Source organism: Lactuca sativa, chromosome 7, assembly GCF_002870075.4.
Source record: "Lactuca sativa cultivar Salinas chromosome 7, Lsat_Salinas_v11, whole genome shotgun sequence".
NCBI classification, from domain to species: domain Eukaryota; kingdom Viridiplantae; phylum Streptophyta; class Magnoliopsida; order Asterales; family Asteraceae; genus Lactuca; species Lactuca sativa.
The window spans coordinates 113,568,366-113,588,047 of record NC_056629.2 but is presented as its reverse complement, the minus strand read 5'-3'; positions in this window follow the sequence as shown (position 1 = coordinate 113,588,047).

Sequence of the window (19,682 nt, the reverse complement as noted above, 5' to 3'; positions counted from 1 at the left end):
AAACAAAAAGAGATTAAGTTTTAAATGTATTGAAAACTCCTAGATTCTTTTGAGATTCATTGAACTTTTCAATGGCATGTTTCAATCTTGATATGCCCCTTAAGTTTGTGACTGGCATGCCGAGGATCACAAAGCGAGTGTGAATAACCATGCAAATGTACATGGTGTCGTCATTGTTACGGTCACCTATTCGATGTGCTGGTTAACCACATACGCACCATCGAACTATGACAAACAATTATTCACCCTTTGCCACCTTTGCTTATAACCAATTAGTGTGCCGGTTAACCACACACGCTCCACTAACTTCTTAGCAATGGTACAAAGTGTAATTTCATGGGTTTGCTGTTGGGTTTGTTTTGAGCATTCTAACACTCCTACATGCAACCCAAAATACCTTGGATATATGTTTTCTCTATTATACATGCAAATATGAACTTTCCAAGGTATTTATCCTAACTAGCATAATAACATTGATTCATATGAATATATCAACTTAGAATTACATACCTCTTTGATGTAGAATGTCTTCATGAAGCTTGAGTGCCTAGTTCCCTAAGTGTGACACCTCAAATGGTTCACACAACACCAAATACACTTGGAATGACTTGAGAGAAATTGGAACACTTCATGGCTTTCCATTTCCTTGGATCCATGGGTTCAAACCTGGTTATCCTTGTGAAATGTATTAGTTTTAACATGCACATAAAACTAATAAGTATGAAGTAAACAAATTACTAACCCATTATTACTAACAAGTAAATCTCTGTTATCCAAATTGCGAGTTCCATAACCATACTATAGACTAAATATGGCAATAAGTAGTCCACATCACCTTATGACTTTCGTCACCCTTGAACCTTTCGGTTCGGCTGTAGCGAGCAGCCATATGTGGGGTAGTCAGCCCCGTATAGATCTATACACTCAAGTCACGCTCCCTATCTAAGAGATTCTGGTTACAGATGCGGTCCTCCACTCGCGTATCTCTGTGGAGTGTTCACCGAGGATGTGTCTCCAATTTATAGGAATAACAAATTTACTAGTAATAATACAATAATCCTCCACTCGCGTATCTCTGTGGAGTGTTACCGAGGACAAAACAGTATACTAAGTTTCATGTTCAAAGATCAAATGTTATGCTTTTAACTGATAAAATGTGGAAAACCATTTGTGAAAATATAAAATACAACATTTTAAAACATTTTTCACAAATACTACGATAATGTGTTCTGCAAGTTCAAACTGTTATCAGATATGATTATCAGTGTTAAAAGCATATGTAATATGAAACACAACACATGCAAAACAAGTTTTTGAGTACAAGTATTCCTTGTACTTTGCTTGTATTCCCCCCTGAAAACAGTGAAAAACATTGAAAAAGGGTAGGGGTATGAACTCACCAGGCGAGAAAACGTGACGATTTGGATGTTAAGTGTCGGTTCAAGGCTTGATAACGCGCGAGGTTCCTATGTAATATGAAATGGTATACAAATGTATCTAATTAGACTTTAAATCACTAATTAGATATGATTATTCACTCCAAGACACGAAAACACTTCAAATCAAGTGTCTGGAGTGACCCGGGTGACATCTACGGACGTATAGGACTTTGGATAACATGTTTACTCTTTGAGAGTAAACTCCTCATGGAGTTTTCGGCCCTAAGACCAACTCCACATGAGTTCACGGCCATGAACTCATGAATGAGGGGTTTATGGTGCTAAATGGCTTTAAAACACTAGAGGGTTAATTCTAGGTTTGATTTTAAGGCATGGGGAAGTGATTTGAGGAATTGAAGGACCATTTGAGGAGTTTACGGCAGTAAACTATGAGTTTATGGCCGTAAACTCTCATGTACTCAATCTTATTGTGTTTTGGTGGTCCTAATTCAATCACATATGATTCAAACAAATTATACAAGCCTTAGAATGGATTTAGGGCATCATTTGACTAGTGTTTGTGAGTTTACGGCCCAAGAACCCATTCTTGGGGGTTTACAGCCGTGAACTCTTAAAGGGATGGTTTTCATCATGTTTAAGGCCCCTAAATCGATTGTGGTTGGTTCTAGAATTTAATCCAAGATTATTGGTGTGTTTAAGTGGCATGTAAACACTCAAATTTGAGTTTACTCCCCATGAAGATAAGTTTATGGCCCAAGCATGTTCTTGGGCAGTAAACTCATGTTTACTCCTCAAAAATGATGTTCAAGGTGTTCTAAGTCCGATTTGATAAGCCATTAAGTCATATCTAAGCCCCAAAGGTGGATTGGAAGGGTTTTAAGGCTCAAAAACCCTCTTTATGTGTGTTTATGGCCCAAGCATGTTCCAGGGCTGCAAACTCATGAATATGGTCCTAAATCATAGTTTGAACTTGGTTTTGGAAGCTGAAAAGGTTGAACAACAAGTTAGGGTGATTACCTTGATGTTTTGGAGCTTGAAATTGGATGATTTTAGACCTTTAGTTGGATTGAGGAGAGAGGTTAGAGAGAGTAGTGAGAGAGAGAAAAAGCTTCAAATGAAAGCTTAATTCACTTTAAATATGTTCCAAGTTCGGGACACGGTAGAATTCTACCCGATACCGACATTAGACGTGGCTTTTGGTCGCACCCGACTTAGTTGTCGTAACCCGATATGGTAGATTCTAAAAATATTTCGATTACTAGAATGGGGTGTTAATATGAGTTCTAAATGCATTTGGACACCCATTAAGTCATAATAGCAATCTCAAATTAATGACTTAATTTAATAGCGTAAACGGAAACGAAATTGAAAACGACGAATGGATTAACGAAAAGGGGTTACAAATGATGGAAACGAACTTCGGGTTGTCACATTATCCCCCGTTAGAGGGAATTTCGTCCCGAAATTTAGAATTTAGATACAAATCATGGATCTGGAAAGAGATGCTGATACTTTTGCTTCATCGAGTCTTCATGCTCCCAAGTGAATTCTGGTCCCCGCTTGGCATTCCAGCGAACCTTCACTATCGGAATGCGACTTTGTTTCGTGCGTTTGATCTCTGGATCCATGATTTCGATTGGTTCCTCCACGAAGTTCAAGTTTTCGTTGATCTCAATCTCGTCTAAGGGAATCACTAGGGTTTCATCGGATAAGCACTTCTTGAGATTTGAGACATGGAAGACGGAATGAATGTTACTGAGCTCATGGGGTAATCGATGTTTATAGGTTACCGAACCGATCCTGGCGAGGATCTAGAAGGGTCTAATGTACCTCGGATTAAATTTCCCACACTTTCCGAAGCGTATCATGCCTTTCCAGGGCGAGACCTTCAACAGGACATGGTCTCCAACCTGGAACTCCAGAGGTTTCTGTCGATTATCAGCGTAACTCTTTTGGTGATCTCGTGAAGCTTTCAATCGTTCCCAGATTTGGATGATCTTTTCAGTGGTTTCGCGGATGATTTCAGGACTAGTGAGAGCACTATCGGGGACTTGACTCTTAGCTAGCTATGTGTCCCTTACCTCGGCCCAGCACAGAGGGGATCTACACTTGCGACCGTAGAGGGCTTTAAATGGAGCAGCCTTGATGCTGGTGTGGTAACTATTGTTGTACGAGAACTCGATCAAAGGCAAATGTGTGTCCCACGAACTTCCAAAATCGATGACACATGCTCTAAGCATGTCTTCTAGGGTTTGGATAGTTCTCTCACTCTGTCCATCGGTCTGGGGATGATAAGCCGTACTCATGTCTAGTTTGGTTCCAAGAGCCTTCTAGAGAGACTGCCAAAATCTGGAGGTACACCTGCTATCTCGATCAGAGATAATGGATGCAGGTACACCGTGCAATCGGATTACCTCTTGGATGTAGATTCGCGTGAGTCTTTCCATCTTGAATGACTATTTGATCGGAATGAAGTGAGCTGATTTTGTCAAACGATCGACAATTACCCAAATGGTGTCGTACCCACTCGGACATTTGGGTAACTTGGTGATGAGATTCATGGTAATCATCTCGCATTTCCACTCGGGTATTTCGGGTTGCTGGAGCAGACCCGAGGGTTTCTGGTACTCGACTTTCACTTTGGCGCAAGTCAGACACTTGCCCACGAATGTAGCGATCTCGGCTTTCATGTTTGGCCACCAGTATTGTTTCTTGAGATCCAAGTACATCTTGTCCGAACTTGGGTGAACAGAGTATCTAGTCTTGTGCGCTTCCTCCATGACAATCTCCCTGAATCCTCCGAACTTTGGGATCCAGATTCGGTCCATGAAACAGTAGACTCCATCACCTCTGATCTCAAGTTTCTTATCCATTCCTCTCAAGGCTTCGCTTAACACGTTCTCAGGTTTAAGAGCTTCTAATTGGGCTTCTCGGATTTGCATGGTTAGATGGGAATGGATAGTCATTGTCAGGGTCTTCACTTTTCGGCTTGAACTATCCTTTCGGCTAATGGCATCTGCTACCACATTGGCCTTGATGGGATGGTAACGGATTTCACACTCATAGTCACTGAGTAGTTCTACCCATCGCCGTTGCCTCATGTTTAAGTCTTTCTGATCAAAGATGTGTTGCAGGCTCTTATGGTCAGTGAAGATCGTACACTTGGTTCCGTAGAGATAATCTCTCTAAATCTTCAGTGCAAAGACTACGACACCTAACTCCAAGTCATGCGTGGTATAGTTGATCTCGTGTGCCTTCAGCTGTCTCGAGGCATATGCAATCACTTTTCCCCTTTGCATAAGCACACAGCCTAAGCCCTGGTTAGACGCATCACAATAAACAACGAAGTCCTCTGTTCCTTCGGGTAGGGACAGGACCGGTGTGCTACACAAGGCTCCCTTTAATGTTTGGAATGCGTTTTCTTGTTTTTCACTCCAACAAAAGGGTACACCTTTCTGTTTCAGAGTGGTTAGGGGTTTGACGATTCTGGAAAAATTCTGAATAAATCTCCGATAATATTTGGTGAGACCCAAGAATTGACGAATTTCTGTGGGTGTCTTCGGTGCCGACCAATTCTCTATCACCTTGATCTTGGATGGATCCACGTGAATACCTTCTTCGCTTACCACATGGCCGAGGAAAGTTACCTTCCGAATCCAGAATTCACACTTGGAAAATTTTACGTATAGCTTTTCGGATCTAAGGGTTTCCAACACTGACCTCAAGTGTTTCTTCTGATCTTCTTCACTTCTGGAGTAGACAAGTATGTCATCAATGAGCACGATGACGAACTTGTCCAGAAAAGGGAGACACACCCGGTTCATCAGGTCCATGAACACTGCCGGTGCGTTGGTTAGACCGAAGGGCATCACTACAAACTCGTAGTATCCATAACGAGTCCTGAAAGCTATTTTGGAAACATCACTCTCATGAACTCGTAGTTGATGGTACCCTAACCGAAGGTCTATCTTTGAGAAGTAGCTGACTCCCTGGAGTTGATCGAAGAGGTCATCTATTCGCGGAAGGGGATATCAGTTTTTGACGGTCAACTTATTCAACTCACGGTAGTCGATACACATTCGGAAGGATCCATCTTTGTTCTTTACAAATAGAACCGGGGCTCCCCAGAGTGAGGAACTCGGTCTGATGAACCCTTTGCTGAGTAACTTGTTGAGTTGGCTGGATAACTCCTGCATTTCTGCTGGAGCTAAGCGATACGGAGATTTAGCTACGGGGGTAGCTCCAGGAATTAGGTCAATGCGAAATTTGACCTGACGTTCGGGACGAATTCCTGGAAGCTCTTCGAGAAAGACATCAGGAAAGTTACATACTTCGGGGATGCTCACGAGGTTTTTAACTTCCTGTTTTTCATTGATTACATGAGCTAGGAATGCTTGGCACTCCTTCCGCAGAAGCTTTTGAGCTTTGATGCAGGAAATGATACGAAAATTGGAGCTAAGCTTATCGCCATAGATCATGAGAGTCTGACCAGAGGGGAGGTTGAGACGAATAGCTTTTTCAAAATAGAGGATATCAGCATGATTGGGACTCAACCAATCCATGCCAATGATGACATCAAAGCTCTTTATGGAAACTGGCATAAGATTGATGGGAAATGAATGATCGTTCAAGGTAAGAGTACAACCTATGAACACATCGCTAGCGCTTTCTTTCTCACCGTTAGCCATCTCGATGGTAAACGTTTCGGTTAATGGTTGGGGATTAGGTTCATGATTATGTTTGAACGAATGACTAACAAAGCTTCTTTCAGCACCCGAATCGAAAAGAATACTAGCATAAGAGTTGTCGAGAAGGAACGTACCCGAAACAACGGTGGGATCGGCAACTGCCGCCTCTCGTCCCATGGCTAGGACTCTCCCAGTGTTATCAGCTATCGTCTTCTTGGGGCAGTTCCTCTTGAAATGCCCGACTTCTCCACAATTGTAGCATGCTTGACCAACACCTGCTCTAGAAGATTGATTCGCGGATTAGGCTGGTGCTTTGCAGAATCGGACCGTGTGCCCCTTTTTACCACAGTTTGTACATGTCAGCTCACGGCAGGGGCCAGGGTTATGGTGGTATTTGCACTTGTCACACTGGAGAAGGTTACCAGCATACCTACTAGTTGGTGTTTGAGCTGTAGATCCCACAACAGAAGTAGCAGCAACGGGGGTAGTAGCAGCATGGACTGCTACAGTCTCTTGTTTCTTTGAGTATCCTTGAGAAGATTGACCCTTCTTCTTCTTCCAAAACTTCCTTTTCTCACCACTCCTCTTGGTCGGTTCAGTAGTAGTGGTTGCTTCCTCGTGATCATCACTGTGGTCAATCAGAGTCTGGGCTAAGCTTTTGGCACTGTCATATGTATCCAGCCTCGCAGATAAAACATTTCCTTTGGTTGGCTGGGTCAGTCCCCAGATGAATATCTCTATCTTCTTATTCTCCGGAGTAACCAATCCCGGACAGAGTAATGCTAGATCATCGAATCTAGAAGTGTATGCAGCAATATCGGAACCCTTCATCTTTAGGTTCTAGAGCACGTGCTCTAATTTCTGTATTTCACCCCGAGGGCAATACTCAGCTAGAAGGAGTTCTTTCATGGCTTCCCAGCCCATGGCATTGGCTAAAGGTAGGGTTAGGGATTTGACTCGGCCGTTCCACTAAGTCAGAGCTTTATCAATAAAGGTACAGGCTGCGAATTTTACTTTATCGGATTCCGAACAGGCACAGATTTCAAAGATAGATTCGATTTTCTCGAACCGTCTAGAAAGGGAAATGACACCTCCAATGCCATCAAAGGACATGGGTTTCGCGTTCATGAAATCTTTATAGGAACCCTCTTTTCGGTGTCCCTGGCTACCTTCTTGGTTTTGAGGCTGAGGACCACCTCCTGAACCACCAGGGTTCATTTGAGACATAGCAGCTGCCACCGTGGCAGTAACAGCTGCCTGGAACATCACAGGTCAAATTGAGGAGGAGGCGGTGGTGGCGGAGGAGGATTCTTGTTCTTTGAGCTGGGTCTCTTTCTTGGAGGCATCTTGATCTATAAAGATCAGGAACGAGAGGATGGTAAGTCCTCTGAATTGAATCAAGAGATATGACAGATATTGAATTCTATTAAATGATAAAACAGGAATGAATTTTCAAGGCAGATAAATTATCGCTAAGAGAATGATCGAGGAGCAACGTTGGAATGAGGATTTCTACAACGAAGCTGGCAATAGAAATACTCACATAGTATTTCGTGATTCGCTGCGACGACGGCTCATTGTTTGGGTATTGGGTAAGTTTTAGGCATGCTGAACGCTACAGTCACTCCCAAGCTCATGTTGGCCGTGTCTCGAATGAATATAGTTGGCCAGGCTATATTGATCCTAGACACGACTACATAACTGCTCAGGTTTAACCACAGCGTACAACACCCATTTACTTAGGTTTTGTTCTACTTGTAGTTACAAATTTCAACGGTTGGGTATACTTATATACTTTTTGAAAATACTTATATTTAGAGTATACTTTTAGTTCAGAGCACTTAGGCCCCTTAGTGTTTATAGTCTTATACCATGTAAGGTTTGGTATACTTAGTTCACTATAAACATGGGCTTTGATACCAATCTGTCAAACCCCGAAACCCAAGGCGGAAACGTTTCCGGGGCGGACTCCACGTTAAGTATCAAATCCAATGTACATAGTAAGCAAAGTAAACAACCATTACATTACATATAAAGATTTTACATTTGTTTTAAAGTAAAAAGTATTACAAGTGTGATACATATGTATATATATAGACAAAAGTAAGACATGTCTTCTACGCAATCCATCTTCGCCAAAAGGAATCATTGGGTACCTGTCTAATGTGGACCTGAGAATACAAGCAGTTTGAAAATCAGCATAAAGTTGGTGAGTTCATAAGCGGTTTTGTTTTCTGAAAATGTACGAGTTCCTTTCTGTTTACTGAATAAGTTACGCACCAAGAAAATCCCATATTTTCTTAAAAGTTGGTTACCCATTCAAAATGTAATATAAAAGATGTATACTGGTTACCAAACCGAAATGTAATGTAAAAGATGAATACTGGTTACCAAACCAAAATGTAATGTAAAAGATGTATACTGAAAATCTGGTTATGTACTAATGTTACCCTAGGAAAATCCCATATTTTCCTAAAAGTTGGTTACCGATCTGAAATGTAATGTAAAAGATGTATACTGAAAACCTGTTTATCCTTACGAAATGTATTAGTTTTAACATGCACATAAAACTAATAAGTATGAAGTAAACAAATTACTAACGCATTATTACTAACAAGTAAATCTCTGTTATCCAAATTGCGAGTTTCATAACCATACTATAGACTAAATATGGCAATAAGTAGTCCACATCACCTTATGACTTTCGTCACCCTTGAACCTTTCGGTTCGACTGTAGCTAGCAGCCAGGTATGGGGTAGTCAGCCCCGTATAGATCTATAAACTCAAGTCACGCTACATATCTAAGAGATTCTAGTTACGGATGCGGTCCTCCACTCGCGTATCTTTGTGGTGTGTTCACCGAGGATGTGTCTCCAATTTATAGGAATAACAAATTTACTAGTAATAATACAATAATCCTCCACTCGCGTATCTCTGTGGAGTGTTACCGAGGACAAAACAGTATACTAAGTTTCATGTTCAAAGATCAAATGTTATGCTTTTAACTGATAAAATGTGGAAAACCATTTGTGAAAATATAAAATACAACATTTTAAAACATTTTTCACAAATACTACGATAATGTGTTCTGCAAGTTCAAACTGTTATCAGATATGATTATCAGTGTTAAAAGCATATGTAATATGAAACACAACACATGCAAAACAAGTTTTTGAGTACAAGTATTCCTTGTACTTTGCTTGTATTCCCCCCTGAAAACAGTGAAAAACATTGAAAAAGGGTAGGGGTATGAACTCACCAGGCGAGAAAACATGACGATTTGGATGCTAAGTGTCGGTTCAAGGCTTGATAACGCGCGAGGTTCCTATGTAATATGAAATGGTATACAAATGTATCTAATTAGACTTTAAATCACTAATTAGATATGATTATTCACTCCAAGACGCGAAAACACTTCAAATCAAGTGTCTGGAGTGACCCGGGTGACATCTACGGACGTATAGGACTTTGGATAACATGTTTACTCTTTGAGAGTAAACTCCTCATGGAGTTTTCGGCCCTATGACAAACTCCACATGAGTTCACAGCTGTGAACTCATGAATGAGGGGTTTATGGTGCTAAATGGCTTTAAAACACTAGAGAGTTAATTCTAGGTTTGATTTTAAGGCATGGGGAAGTGATTTGAGGAATTTAAGGACCATTTGAGGAGTTTACGGCAGTAAACTATGAGTTTACGGCCATAAAATCTCATGTACTCAATCTCATTGTGTTTTGGTGGTCCTAATTCAATCACATATGATTCAAACAAATTATACAAGCCTTAGAATGGATTTAGGGCATCATTTGACTAGTGTTTGTGAGTTTATGGCCCAAGAACCCATTCTTGGGGGTTTATAGCCGTGAACTCTCAAAGGGATGGTTTTCATCATGTTTAAGGCCCCTAAATCGATTGTGGTTGGTTCTAGAATTTAATCCAAAACTATTGGTGTGTTTAAGTGGCATTTAAACACTCAAATTTGAGTTTACTCCCCATGAAGATAAGTTTACGGCCAAAGCATGTTCTTGGGCATTAAACTCATGTTTACTCCTCAAAAATGATGTTCAAGGTGTTCTAAGTCCGATTTGATAAGCCATTAAGTCATATCTAAGCCCCAAAGGTGGATTGGAAGGGTTTTAAGGCTCAAAAACCCTCTTTATGTGTCTTTACGGCCCAAGCATGTTCCAGGGCCGCAAACTCATGAATATGGTCCTAAATCATAGTTTGAACTCGGATTTGGAAGCTGAAAAGGTTGAACAACAAGTTAGGGTGATTACCTTGATGTTTTGGAGCTTGAAATTGGATGATTTTAGACCTTAAGTTGGATTGAGGAGAGAGGTTAGAGAGAGAGTAGTGAGAGAGAGAAAAATATTCAAATGGAAGCTTAATTCACTTTAAATATGTTCCAAGTTCGGGACACGGTGGAATTCTACCCGATTACCGACGTTAGATGTGGCTTTTGGTCGCACCCGACTAAGTTTCCGTAACCTGATATGGTAGATTCTAAAAATATTCGGATTACTAGAATGGGGTGTTAATATGAGCTCTAAATGCGTTTGGACACCCATTAAGTCATAATAGCAATCTCAAATTAATGACTTAATTTAATAGCGTAAACGGAAACGAAATTGAAAACGACGAATGGATTAACGAAAAGGGGTTACAAATGATGGAAACGAACTTCGGGTTGTCACAGTATGACTCTAAGACTTGTATTGGAACGAAGTATGACTCATCTTATTGATTTAACCATTTCAACAATTCAAGATTCCTCTTCTTAGTCATAAGAATGCACTAAGATTTCCTTAGAGAACTAATTGTGCTATGGTTTCTTAATCATTAAGATGATCACAAAAACTGATACTAAAGTACTCTCCCATCTTTTCAGATTTGAGAAACTTTTATCCTTCTGCCTAAGTTGATTCTTCTTATTCGCTCTGTCATACATTGGAACCTTTTTCCAATGTCTCAGAATTACACTTCAGCTTGTAAGTATAACCATATTTACTGAGCTTTTGTAAATTATGACGAATAATCTTATCGATCTTTTGTGGTGGACTTGACCAGTGGACAAGAATGTGTACTCGATCCCTTTGTCCTTTTACTTGACTCACACATCCATGTGAACAAGTAGTTAGTCTTAATTTTGCAAATGCTTGAAAGCTCTCATCCATCATGCTATACAACTTGCATGATTCCAAGTTTCTATCCAACTGAAACTTGGGTGATGAGTATCTTTCCTTATTTGGTAAATTTAGACTCTACCACAAATGAAAGAATCAAATTCATATTTCTACTCTTGCTCTTAATGGAATCTTTACAAGCAACAAAAATTTTCACAAATACCATTGTAAGGATATTTTAAAATAATTAAAATCAATTTTTTTTCCTTTTATTTCAAAAACTTTGTAGAAAAACTATCCTTACAGTGTAAAAGCACATGAAAACTTTGTTGTTATCTATTCCTAAGCAATATATCATAACTCCTTTGAAGTGGCTCAATAATCCGATCTTCAAACTATGTGATAGAAATCCATCTAAGCGATCAGATTCAACATATTTTTTCTTTAAGTTTCTTCACTTTTATTTGATTCTTAAAACATCAACATGTGACCCAGTCACATCATGTATCAAGAATCTCAGAATAGAAACTTAGCAGAGTTAGATAGTGGATTTTACCTAAAGTAGAGTCAAACTTATTGACTTTAACACCTTTAGGTAAATTGGAAGCTTCGCAACCAATGCCCTTTCCTTTGGCAATTTAAAATATGGACGCTTTGGTAATGGACCATGGGACTATCACAGACTTAGCCTTTCTCTTTACCATTTGGTCAACCGGGTTGACTATGGTCGATCCCTTTCCATTGGGAAGACAGAGCTTTACTAGATATCCAATTTCATTATTGTCAATGTCCACAAGTTTTAGGAAGTTGATCTTAGCAAATAGATAAGATCATTAAGGGTCTTGTCATAGTATGTTGCATTGGAGTCCCAAAGTAACTCATTATGTAACTTAGAAAGTAGTTGAGCCACCAACTTTCTCAAGACTTTGACACCCAACTCTCTCGGCTTTTCAATATGTGACTACATCTCCAAGATGTGATCACACATAGACCTTTGCTTGCCAATAGGGCTTGAGTGACCTTAAACTTTTTCAAGAACTTGTGGGTTACTAATTGGAGGAGGTGAAAGAAGTACAATTTCCATGGGATATCATCTTCATTTAGGAAAACTTGTTTCAAGAGATTTGGGAAGATCGTAGATGTCTAAACCAGACATCTTTTGGGAGATATTCAAGATAGTTGATTTAAAGTCCTTAGTATAACACCCAATATGAAATATTATGGCTAGGACCTAACACAATACTTTTATAACTTGAAAGAGGGATGCCTTAATCCAAGCTATAAAATATTTGAAGGTAGGTGAATGACGATTCACCAATTTCCACCAAGATAAACGAAATGTATTATTAGGTTTTAATTGGATTTGAAACTCCTAGATTCTTTTCACATTCATTGAACTTTTCAATGGCATGTTTTAATCTCGAGTGTGCCCTTCAGGTTTTGTGAGTGGGATGCCGAGGATCACAAAACAAGGTGTGAAGTAACCATGCAAATATACTGGGTACCCTTAATATTTACCCCTTAATCGATGTGCCGGTTAACCAGACATGCTCCACTGATACTATGATAAATATTAAGTTACCCTTTACCTAACTTGTTAAGTCCAGGTTAGTGTGCCGGTTAACCACACACGCTCCACTAACCGACTTTAACAAAGTGCAAAGTGTAATTTCATGGATTAGCACCTTATTCACTTTTTCCTAAGTAACTAAGATTGGGTATTTTTAAAAAAGTTTAGTTACTTAGTATTTATCATTAATACTTTTAATGAAGGGAGAATTAAAGTCCTTGTCCTACCCGTTCGGCTAACGACCCTCCACCTGTCAAGGAAGCGGTGGGTGAGAGTGGACACTCATTAAACTGCCATTTTATAGGCAGCAGTAACCTTATACCCCCCTTATAGACTGGCTTTGTGAATGAGGCCTACTAACGGTAAGACTGACTTGCTCTTTTACATATATATAAATATTATTAACTTATAATATTATAAAATATAAGGGTTGAATTTTAACTTTTAAAATTCTAAGGGCTAACTTGGAATTAAAATATTCATAAGTGAAAACTTTTCAAATTCCAAAACTTGAGGGCAAGTTTTGAAACTATTCAAAACTAATTAATTCCATAACTTATGTGTTTAAAGTAGTTTTAATTAAAAGACTCTTCAAGTTCCATAACTTGAGGACAAGCTATGGAAGACTTTAAACTAATAAAAGAATGTACCTTTTCTTTATTTTGTAACTTATGGAATTAATTAAGGTTACACATATTATTACTTAATGAAGTGAATCTTGAACCTCCATACCTTGAGGACAAGTTACAAAAACACATTTTAGAATCAATTCTTAGATTAATTTGGATTGAAAACACATAATCAATTAACTTTTCTATTAATCTAAGCAACTCATAAGAACAAGGTAATTCAAATCAAACTTTTTCATGTAATTAGTCTAAACCTTAAACTAATACATAACATGAATCTATTGACAATTATCTTTGAAATTGGATTAGCATGAACATTACCACATCAAAAACAAGTTTATAAGTCCAAAAACATCTTAGGGTAATGTTCCTAGTGCAATTCCAGCCAAAAAAGTTGAAAATATGTTGTCTGGGGGTCCAACTCTTCGAGTGCACGAACAAACTCGACGAGTTGGATGCATTTTGCCTTGGGCTCGGCGAGTCCATCAGTGGACTCGGTGATTCTGCTAAGTAGACAGCATAAAAACTCGATTTTTCATCCAATTTTGCAAGTATAACAAGAAAACAAGCCTATGCTATGATACCACCGTTGGGTTTGTTTTCAACATTCTAACACTCCTAAGTGTACATGCAACCCTAAATACCTTGGATCTATGTTTTCTCTATTATACATGTAAATATGAACTTTCCAAGGTATTCATCCTAACTAGCATAATAATATTGATTCATATGAATATATCAAGTTAGAATTACTTACCTCTTTGATGTAAAATTCTTCATGAAGCTTGAGAGCCTAGTGCCCCAAGTGTGACACCTCAAATGGTTCACACAACACCAAATACACTTAGAATGACTTGAGAGAAATTGGAACACTTCATAAAATCGGCTAGCCCTTTCACATAATCTCTAGTGTCGATTTTGTCACAAATAAGATCTTTATATACTGTGACAATTAGGGTAAACCCTAATTGTCATGGCTTTCCATTTCCTTGGATCCATGGGTTCAAATACACCATGGAGCATCTTATGGGTTTTAGCCTAACTTTACAATCCATGAAGCATTAGCCCACTATACAAGTATGGATGATTTACATAATGAACCCATATATTTAATTAATCTTCTTTTGATCACATAATTAATCCTAGATTAATTCTTGATCAATACTAATTAAATAATCTTATTAATATATTAGAACTTATAATATATTACCAAACCTTAAGTGTTATTTCTCTCATTTTGGTCTATCGAATTGCATGATGCCATGCAACCCAAATGGATCATGCCGGGTCGGGTCAAGTCTTAAGAATTATAGTTATGGACTTAGACATTAATCCAACAATTGCATCAATTCACTTTTCCTAAAGTAACTAAGATTGAGAATTTTTGTTAAAAACGTTTAGTTACTTTATATAGATTCATTATACTTATTAATGAGAAAAGGTTGCCCTATCCTACCCGTTCGGCTAACGACCCTCCACTAATCCAGGAAGCGGTGGGTGAGAGTGGACACCCATTAAACGACCATTTTATAGGCCATAACCTTATACCCCCTTATAGATCGACTTCGTGAATGAGGCCTACTAACGGTAAGACTAGTATTTAAGTTATATATATATATATATATATATATATATATATATATATATATATATATATATATATATATATATATATATATATATATATATATTAATCTTATAATATTATAAAGTATAAGGTTGAATTTTAAACTTGTAAAATTCTAGGGTTTGAAATTTAAATAGTTCAAATTAAACATTTTAATCATAAAATTTAAATTTTAAAACTTGAGGACAAGTTTTTAACTTTTTCAAAACACAAAGATCAAATAGCAAATAATTTTCAATTAAGCAATTAATTTAATAATGATCTAAATTTGACCTAGTCAATATTTCTTGCAAGATAATTCAACAATTAATTCAAATAATCAAGTATTATCAAATAAGGAAATTATTATTTAAACAATTGGTAATTATCTTTTGTGTTGATGAGGATATTGATAAAAAGGTAATAAAATTCGGATTTTATTAGACTAAAACTATTTAGGTAATTACCCTTAAGCAAAATAGCAAGAAATCCCGAAATTCCCTCTGTCTGACGCTTCGACTCGCCGAGTCCCCTTATGGAATCATCAAGTTCATCCTACTCGTCGAGTCCACAATGGGACTCGCTGAGTTCATCAGGCAGAGAGCAAGAAAAATCGATTTTAAGCAAGAATCAAAACACAAAGCATCAAATTAAAGAGAAGCCACTCAAGGCTCTGATACCACTGATGGTTTTGAGCCAAAAGAACATTCCTATGTGCTCATGCAAACCCTAATGCTTGGATCTAGGTTTCTCTAATCAACATGATTTTCATCCAAGACTTGCAAACCCTAGATCTATGATATAGAATTTGAAATTGACAAGACAAAGTAGATCTAGATGATTACCTCTTTCTTGGAAGCTTGAATCTTGTTATCCTTGGAGCTTAGAGTCATAATTGTCACTCCTTTAGTGGCTTATAAACACCAACAAGCAAGAGGATGATATGGAGAGAGGTTGAGGACACAAAATCGACTCTAGGAACTCCTTAGGGTTTCTGGTAGCCGATTTTTGTAGCCCCTGGGTCCTTTAAATACTTGATCTGCTAGGGTTACAACCTGAAACCCTAATTGGATTACTTAGGCCTTAAGCAGTCCAAGGATTCTTCTAGATTAGGGCTTGGACGAATTCAAGGAGTCCATACACCTTATTTTCGTCCACCCCATGATCCATAAGGATGCACAGCCCAAAAACCAACTATCACACAATTGACAGTACCCTGATCTAAGGTCTATCTTCGAGAAGTAATTGGCTCCTTGAAGTTGGTCGAAAAGGTCATCTATTTGAGGAAGAGGATATCGGCTTTTTTACGGTCAACTTGTTCAACTCGCGGTAGTCTATACACATCCGAAAGGATCCAACTTTCTTCTTCACAAACAATACTGGGGCTCCCCAGGGTGAGGAACTCGGTCTGATGAATCCTTTGCTGAGTAGCTCATTTAGCTGACTGCATAACTCATGTATTTATGCGGGCGCTAATCGATACGGGGGCTTGGCTATGGGGGTAGCTCCAGGAATTAGGTCGACGCGAAACTCAACTTGACGTTCGGGAGGAATTCCTGGAAGCTCTTCGGGAAAGACACTAGGAAAGTTGCAGACTTCGGGGATGCTCTCGAGGTCTTTAACTTCATGTTTCTCGTTGATTACATGAGCTAGGAATGTGTGACACTCCTTTCGCAGAGGCTTTTGAGCTTTGATGCAAGAAATGATGAGAAGATTGGAACTAAGTTTATCGACGTAGATTCATGAGAGTCTGACCAGAGGGGAGATTAAGACAGATGGCTTTTTGGTAACAAAGGATATCTGTATGATTGGGACTCAACCAATCCATGCCAATGATAACATCAAAGCTCTTTATGGAAACTAGCATTAGGTCGATGGGAAAGGAATGATCGTTCAGGGTAAGGGTACAGCTTATGAATCTATCGTTGGCGTATTCTTTCTCACCGTTAGCCATCTCGACGGTAAATGGTTCGATTACTAGACAAGGACTATGTTTAAGAAGACGCTTGAATGAATGACTAATAAAACTTCTTTGGCACTAGATTCGAAAAGGATGCAAGTATAAGAATTGTCGAGAAGAAACGTACCCGCGATGATGGTGGGATCGGCGACTGCCTCCTCCTGCTTTATAGCCACAGCTATCCCAGCGTTGCTAGTTGTTGCTGCCTTGGGGCAGTTCCTATTGAAATGCCCGACTTCTCCCCAACCATAGCAGACCTGATCGGTGCTCAATCCGGAAGCTTGATTGGTTGTTTGAACCGGTGCTTTGCAGTTTCGCGCAAGGTGGCCCTTCTTGCTACAGTTGTTGCAGAGCTTTTCACGACATGGGCCGGGGATACGATGGTGGTAACTGCACCTGTTGCACCAAGGGAGGTTACCAGCATACCTAGTGCTAGGTGCTTGAGTTGTAGGAGCAGCGGCATGAGTAGTAGCAGCTTGAACTACCACTGTTTTGTGCTTCTTGGAGGGTCCTTGTGAACTCTGACCCTTTCGCTTTTTCCAGAAAATCTTCGTACTCGCGTTACACTCATTCTGGTGCTCCTGATCATCTTCATGGTTTTGGGGATAGGTGTTACTTCCTGGTCCACTGGACCGGCTAGGGTTCAAAAGCGCCATTGCAGCCGTCACTGTAGTAGTAACAGCTGCCTGAAAAAGGACATGGTCGAATTGAGAAGGATACGGTGGTGGAGAGTTGTTGTTCCTTGAGCTGGGTCCTTTCTTTGGAGGCATATTGATCTAGAATAATTAGGAAAGAAAGGATGGTAAGTCCTCTGAATTGAATAATGAGATATGAAACAGGGGGTATCTCATTATGACAGATATAGGGTTCTATAAGCGATAAGCAGGAAAGAGTTATCAAAGCAGATAAACTATCACTAAAGAAGGAACGAGTAACAATACTCGGAATGAATTTCACAACGTATTCGGCTTTGGCTAAAATACTCCCATAGTATTTTATGTTTCGCTGTGACGACTGCTTGTTGTTTGGGTATTGGGTAAGTTTTAGGCATGCTGAACACCACAGTCACTCCCAAGCACATGTTGGCCGTGTCTCGAATGAATATAGTTGATCATGCTATATTGATCCTAGACACGACTACATAACTGCCCAGGGTTAACCGCAGCGTACAACACCCATTTACTTATGTTTTGTTCTACTCGGGGTTACGGATTCTGGCGGTTAGGTATACTTGTATACTTTTGAAAAATACTTATATTTTAAAGTATACTTTTAGTTCAGAGCACTTCGGCCCCTTAGTGTTTATAGTCTTATACCATGTAAGGTTCAATATACTAGTTCACTATAAACAAGGGCTCTGATACCAATCTGTCACACCCCGAAACCGAAGGCGGAAACGTTCCAGGGTGGAGGACATCATGTAAAGTATCACAACCAATGTACATAGTAAGCATAGTAAACACAAAACATTACATTACATAGAATCATTACATTTGTTTGAAAGTAAAGTAATACATGTTTTATAGATATAATAGTCTAAACAAAAGTAAAGACGTGACTTCCATATGCTCCGTCTTCTGCAAAAGAACGCAGGATACCTGTCTAAGGAGAACCTGAGAATACAAGCAGTTTGAAAATCAGCATAAAGCTGGTGAGTTCATAAGCGGTTTGTTTATGAAAAAGAACAAGTTTCCTTTGCTTTTCTGAAAAAGATTTTTAACCAAGAAAATCCCATATTTTCTATCACGTTTGTCAATTTCCATAAGATAAGTCATGATTATTACTAGTATGTTAAGAAAACATAATTTAAAATTTCTGAATTCCACTCGGTACAATAGTAGATAGTTTAATACGTAAAACTATAGATTGAAAACCCCTGGAAATACCATCCAGTACAACAGTAGGTAGTTTTAATACATAAAACTATAGTTTAAGGGAAGAAATAAAATCCGTGAACAATCTTATTTTTAATATGTATTGTGAGTCGTATAACCATGCTAATCTGACCCGATACCTCCTTGACGTTCTTTAGGCGTCGGACGATATCCAGAATTTGTCACCCCAGGCATGCCCGCCTAACTGTAGCTAGCAGTTAAGGTGTGGGATTGTCAGTCCCGAATAGATCTATCCGCAAATTCCACGCTCTCCCTCCAGGAGACTCTGGTTATACTTCCGGGGAGGATTTACCGATAACTCGAAGGGTTTAATGAAGACGAATCTCACAAGCTAGTATTAAATTATTCACGGTGTACTCGGTCGTTATCAAATATCGTAATCGTTTTGAAACATAATAGAGTATAAACAATTGAATACAAAGAAATTATCTGGCATGATACTTTAAATTAAACAGAGATAAACTGAATCATACATAGTTTATCTATTGACTTTGCATGAAATCCAAACTCGTAAAACAAGAAATGAAGATCCCAAATTATTCCCATAATAATTTGATTGTTTTGATTGTTTCCTACATTGTAATTGAAATCTATGTAGTTATATTCAGAAAGACATCCCATATGCTTCGCATAATACAAAAGGTGTAAAGATATCTAAAAGTTTGCCAGATATTTATAGAATTGCATCAGTTTTAAGTTTCTAAAACATTTATAATTTGCTTGTATTCCCCCCTAAAAACATTGAAAAACTCAGGAAAAGGCGTAGGGGTATGAACTCACCAGACGAGAAATGTGCCGGTTGGATGCTAATT